The sequence below is a fragment of the Taudactylus pleione genome, unplaced genomic scaffold, assembly GCF_031769625.1.
Source record: "Taudactylus pleione unplaced genomic scaffold, aTauple2 ptg000025l, whole genome shotgun sequence".
In the NCBI taxonomy this organism is placed as follows: Eukaryota; Metazoa; Chordata; class Amphibia; order Anura; family Myobatrachidae; genus Taudactylus; species Taudactylus pleione.
The window spans coordinates 9,487,861-9,494,725 of NW_028284427.1; the positions used below are offsets into that span (position 1 = coordinate 9,487,861).

The 6,865-nt window shown below is 45.7% G+C and overlaps 1 pseudogene; it reads right to left on the minus strand.

Annotated features, from left to right (window-relative positions):
- Window positions 1–5,951: 5,951 nt before the first annotated feature.
- Window positions 5,952–6,069, minus strand: LOC148539650 (5S ribosomal RNA; annotated as a pseudogene).
- Window positions 6,070–6,865: the final 796 nt, after the last annotated feature.

Consider the following 6,865-nt stretch of genomic DNA (forward strand, 5'->3'; position numbering starts at 1 on the left):
GTAAGAGGCACACCGCCGACAACCTCTTAGAGAAACTGAGGGAAATCATCGCCCAGTGGCTTACCCCACTTAGACTCTCCTGGGGATTTGTGATATCTGACAACGCCACCAATATTGTGCGGGCATTACATCTGGGCAAATTCCAGCACGTCCCATGTTTTGCTCACACAATAAACTTGGTGGTGCAGAATTTTCTGAAAAGCGACAGGGGCGTGCAGGAGACGCTTTGGGTGGCCCGAAAAATTTCTGGCCACTTTCGCCATTCAGCGACTGCGTGCCGAAGACTGGAGCACCAGCAAACACTCTTGAACCTGCCCCGCCATCACCTGAAGCAAGAGGTTGTGACGCGGTGGAACTCAACCCTCTATATGCTTCAGAGGATGGAGGAGCAGCAAAAGGCCATACAAGCCTATACATCCACCTATGACATAGGCAAAGGAGGGGGTATGCACCTGACTCAAGCGCAGTGGAGAATGATTTCCGTGTTGTGCAAGGTTCTCCAGCCCTTCGAACTTGCCACACGTGAAGTCAGTTCAGACACTGCCAGCTTGAGTCAGGTCATTCCCCTCATCAGGCTTTTGCAGAAGCAGCTGGAGAAAGTGAAGGAGGAGCTAAGACGGAGCGATTCCGCTCGGCATGTGGGACTTGTGGATGAAGCCCTTCATTCGCTTTGCCAGGATTCCAGGGTGGTCAATCTGTTGAAATCAGACCACTACGTTTTGGCCACCGTGCTCGATCCTAGGTTTAAAGCCTATGTGGTGTCTCTCTTTCCGGCCGACACAAGCCTGCAGAGGTGCAAAGACCTGCTGGTGAACACACTGTCAGCTGAAGCGGAACGTGACACGTCAACGGCTCCTTCTTAATTTTCTCCTGCAACTGGGGCTGCCAGGAAAAAACTTAGGTATCCTAAGCAACCCGCTGGCGGTGATGCAGGGCAGGCAGGACCAAGTTTGGACATCTGGTCCGGACTGAAGGACCTGGCAACAATTTCTGACATGTCTACTGTCACTGCATATGATACTGTCACCATTGACAGAATGGTGGAGGATTACATCGGTGACAGCATCCAAGTAGGCATGGCAGACAGTCCATACCTGTACTGGCAGGAAAAAGAGGCAATTTGGAGGCCCCTGTACAAACTGGCTCTATTTTACCTGAGTTGCCCCCCCTCCAGTGTGTACTCCGAAAGAGTGTTTAGTGCAGCCGGGAACCTTGTCAGCGAAAGGCGTAGGAGGTTGCTTCCACAGAATGTGGAGAAGATGATGTTCATCAAAATGAATTATCAGCTCTTCCAGGGAGACCAGCCTCCAGAAGGTACAGAGGGACCTGTGGTGGTGGATTCAAGTGGGGACGAGTTAATACTTTGTGAGGATGAGGATGTACACACTGAAGAGGGTGAGGAATTGGTGGATGAGGAGGATGAGGATGACATCTTGCCTCCATAGAGCCAGTTTGTGCAGGGACACATTAATTGCCAGCTTGTTTTGTGGGGGCCCAAACGAACCAATCATTTCAGCCACAGTTGTGTGGCAGACCCTGGCGCTGAAATGATTGGTTTGTTAAAGTGTGCATGTCCTGTTTATACAACATAAGGGTGGGTGGGAGGGCCCAAGGACAATTCCATCTTGCACCTCTTTTTTTTCTTTGCATTATGTACAGTTTGGGGCCTAGTTTTTCAAACTGCCATCCTGTCTGCCACTGCAGTTTCACGCCTAGATGGGTCACGTGTTTGTGCCGCCCACTCGTGTCGCTTAGCATAGTCATCCAGCTACCTCGGTGCAACGTTTTGGACATAAAAACACTATTGTGAGTTGTGAGGTGTTCAGAATAGACTGGAAATGAGTGGAAATTAAGGTTATTGAGGTTAATAATAGCATAGGAGCAGAAAAACCTACAAATTCTGTGATTTTAGCTGTTTTTATGCTTTTTTTTTAAAAAATACAGATCCAAAACACAAAACCCAGAACCCAAAACACGGAAGGGTGGTTTTGGCAAAACCAATCCAGATCCAAAACACGAAGAAAGATCCAGATCCAAAACCAAAACACAAAACACGAAAAGTGGCCGGTGCACACCCCTAATATATATACACAGTCACATGTTATTAGATATATGAGCATATCATCTGTTTTTGCGTCAAAAGCATTTGGAATAGCTAATACAATCCGTAATGTTTAAAAAAGTCAATATTACTGTAAAATATAAGGGTTTCCCACTAAAGTAAAATTCTTCTGTCCTTTTAAAACAAGTGGTGTTGCGGCCAATCCTTTAGCAGCACAGTTGCAGTATTTTTTTGTAATGTAATGAAATAGTTGCAGTTAGTATTCCTTGTTAATGTAGCAGAATAGTTTTCAGTTGTAGATCTTAGTCAATGGTTTAGTATAAATGCCTAATTTAAATCTTCTGTCTGTCCTGCGTTGCAAGCATGTGGAAGTTCGTCTTACCAGTATACCAACACTTGGATGTCTGATGAAGATGATGTACAGACCTGTTGCCGGCAGTTGTTAATCCTTCGGCGCGCACTGCTGATGAGCTCTGTTCAGCTGCGTTCTTCTCACACATGTGTCCCGTGTTCTCAAACTTGGGGTTCTGGTTGTCAATGGCGTGCACGCTGGTCGGTCAGATGGAAGGTAGGGGTGTACCAATCAGGGCTGTCTTAACAGCAATGAGGGCTCTGGGCAAAGCAATGCTCTGGGGCCTCTACCCACCCATTCACGGGAACAAAATGTAAATGGTCAACAAAATTACACCTTTAGAGTTAGAAGTACTTTCAACAAAATCAGTTTAAATATATATATATATATATATATATAAAAAAAAAATTATTAATTGGCAAACCGTACAGTATGAAATAACCAGAGGAGTGAAGTTGCAGTCAAAATAATGCACAGTAATGTGTGAGGGTCTCTCCTCAATGCACTGTAAGAGCAGCTCTCATACACTCAGTATATAGTAATAGGAGATATATAATATTCAGTATGACACAATAATTATGCGCAGTACTACTACCTACAGTACTGTGTATATGCTGCCCAGAACAATAATATGACACATCCACCATATAGTACAGAAGAGAGCTTCTTGTAGGAGATCATGTAACATCCATTCCCAAACCGTATCGAAGGACGCAAAGTATAATAAATGCCCAGTCAGACCCTGTCGTGGAAAACAGGCTCTTACCTGCCGGGTCGGGAGACAGTGGTTCACCTGGCAGAGGAGTCTCCTGACTCCTCAGCAGGGCTGCCATCAGAAATTTTTGGGCCCGGCACTGACAAAATAGACAGGGCCCCCCTCAGGGGGAATGGCTGGTGGAACCGTCGGTGCTGGGGAGCGGTGTGGGCTGGCTGGAGATTGGGCTAGGACTGCTGCTGCATACTGCAAAATTCTCCCTGACAGGTGTAATAGGTGCGCTGTGATGAGTACCCTCTCTCACTCACTGCAGTATCCTGGGAAGTGACCGCCGGTTCCTGCCATCCCCTCCGATATTCTGCACCTGTCATAGGCAGGTGCAATATCTGTTGGTGATGCCGTTGGTCCGCTGATAGTGCATTATTGTTCGCATATCAGTGGATTCACGTTGCTGCTGGTGGGTGTCTCAATAGATTGCCCAATGGCCACAGCATTAAAATAAAGACGCAGTAGCAGCTGTGACAAAAGTCGCAGACGTTACTGTAACTGCGTCCATCTCTGAATCATCCCCCATATGCTATGCAGTACCATACCCCCCAACCCCATCTCTCTTTTAAATCTTGACTGTCCGTTTACTGATATTAGTTTTGAGCAGTGCCACCTATGCTCTCCTTCAGGGACAGGCTGAAAACACACACACAGTATACACATAACACACACACAGTATACACATAACATACACACACAGTATACACATAACATATACACAAAGTATACACATAACATACACATAACACATACACGCAGTATACACATAACACACACACAGTATACACATAACATACACACAGTATACACATAACATATACACAAAGTATACACATAACATATACACATAACACATACACGCAGTATACACATAACACACACACACACAGTATACACATAACACCCCCCCCCCCCGACCCCCGGAACAAGAACTCAGTCGATCAAACTAAATAATTTTCCCGCATAACAAAGTTCCTTCTGCATAAATCACACACTGAGGATATTCGACGTCCTGTTGATTGCGCGGCTCCTCCGCTCTTCTTCTTGGGCACTCAGTCATACACAGCGTGACATCGTCATGTCACCTGCGCCGCGCATGCTGCGCGTCATCTGCAGATAGCCATTTGATTTGAGGAAGCGGGCAGGGGAGGTGGAGCGCAGGTTGGGAGGGTGCAGCTGTCACAGCCATGTAAGTGCTCCCGGAAGGTCGGGGGGGAGGGAGCTTTGTGGGTCTGGCGGATCGAACCACAATGATTTAAAAAGAAAAACATTTAACAACTGGCCGCGGCTGCATAGGGGCTGGCAGGCCCCTTGAAGCTTCGGGCCCTTGGGCAGCTGCCCAAAAAGCCCAATGGAAGAGACGGCCCAGGTACCAATATGTTTCGCATGTGATTGCCATACGTGCTTCGTCAGGGAATGTAGTCTGCAAATATGTGTCTCCTTTTAAAGGAGAGTTTCTGATTTTTGTTGGAGTTTAATTGTGTCGTCCATCAGTGTAATTGTTAGGGATGTGCGCCGACCCCTGTGTTTTGGTTTTGGTTCTGGTTTTGGATCTGTATCTTCTTCAAGGTTTTGGATCTGGATTTGGCTTTGCAAACCACCCTCAAGTGTTTTGATTTTGGTGTTGGATCTGGATTTTTTAAATAAAAAATAGATAAAAAGTTTTAAAAACAGCTAAAATCATGTCATTTATGCAATCCAAAATCGGATTTAAAATCTGAATTCCCGAACCGCAAAAAGATCAGAACCGCGACCCGGATTTACCCGAATCTCCTCAGGATATTAGAACAGCAACTCGGATTTACCCGAATTCACGAAACTCGGGTGGATTCGAATTTCTGGAGAACCAAAACGCACATCTTTAGTAATTGTCCTGTGTTCCTTCCATTTACAGTAAAAAGAGGTCTCACTCAGGGAGCTGATAATATCAGAGACATCTAAAACCTTAACATGGGGTAATGAATAGTGAGGAGTGTGTAAACCGGTGTAGAGTAGTAAAACTCAAAATGCCAATTTAAGGGGCATATCTAATTAGCCAAGGGGTTTCACCCATGGCTAATTGTCTGTCAAAAGTCCTGCGATGCGGGGATTAGCTATTCAATTAAATAGCTATTTCCCCGCGTCATTAGAACGGGGCTCCCGCACGAGAACACACTGATTCTGTGAGAATTGCAGAATCAGTGTGTTATACCCTCTTGCGCAAGGCCGTAATAGGGCAGCTTTACGCTTATTTTACCTCCCACCTACAGATGGTGCAAGATAAAGGCCAACAGGGACACCCGCTAAATGAATGTCGACCATCGCGATAATTAGCCGCGGGAATTAGATATGCCCCTAAGAGTCAATAGATTGTGAATGTAATTCCATAATTAGTTGAATATGTGCTAATTATCTGATAATTATCTGTTAAAACTAGGTTGCAGACCATCTAGTTGTACATGAGGTATTCCATATGTTTCTAATGTCTACCTGGTTCTTTAAATGGGCTGAAGTCTGTAGTCACTACATTCTAATAAAATAATAGATGTACAGTAAGTGTAGGATCCTCTATATATTTTCTGTTACTCCACATGTAACACTGTGTATTTATTTAGATAGTTATATTGGTATTTATATTTAATTTATTTTTATTATCATTATTTATACTGATAGCTCTTCTTCCTTTCTTCTTCTTCTTTCTTTTCCTTCCAGTCTGCTTTTTCTTGTTACTTTCCTTGGAGATTCTTTGGAGGGGACAGGGTCCACACAGAGCTTATCAAGGGGGGGTGGTGATTTTGTTACAATACCTAATGTTCTGGGGGGGTCTCCCTCCCCAGTACTTTTTAGGCCCTCTCCTGCTTAACTTCCAAGGTCAGATGAGATTGGGCATCCCAGGAGGGTTTGATTGTAATTATCCTCTTGGTGCTCTGTGCTTAACTGCCATGCTTTTCGTTCAAGTGGGACAGTCTTCTAATCCTTCAGAAAGCTTGCCAGTTCAAAATCTATATTTAAACTAGGGGTGAGCGGGTTCGGATTTCTGAAATCCGAACCCCCCCGAGCCCCCCCGATCCGAGTCCGATCCGAGTCAGGCTCGACTTTTCCCGCCTGACTCGGATTCTGAAATCGAGGCAAAACGTCATCTTCCCGCCTTCCGAGTCTCGCGGGTTTTGGATCCTATATAAGGTACCCACGTCGGCGCCATTTTCTCACTCGGCTGTGGACAGTGAAGAGGGAGGGTGGGAGTTAGGGCTGTGTAGTGTAGTGTAGTGTAGTGTAGTGCTGCTGTTGTCCACTACTTCAAAGTCCATAGGGGCTGGCTGTGTTGTGCTGTGCTGCTGTTGTTAATAGGGGCTGTGTCCACTACTTCAAAGTCCATAGGGGCTGGCTGGACTGTGTTGTGCAGTCAGTTCTCCATAGGGGCTGTGTCCACTCCAAAGTCCTGTGCAGTGGCCCAGTCCTAAAGAGGTGCTGTAGTGTTGTCCAGGGGGTGCTCTGTCCATCAGGGGTGCTCCCCCCAAGTGCTAAAAAAATAATATATTTTCTGTGTTTGTGAATTGTGTGCGCAGTAGCCGCACGTGCATCAACAAAGTAGTGCCAAGCGTGCGCCTGTGTCATAAGTAAAGGGCCGGCTGGCTTGACCGTTAAAGGGTGCTGTAACCCCCGAAAGTACACTCCAGTCCAAACCAAAAAAAAATTATTTTCTGTGTTT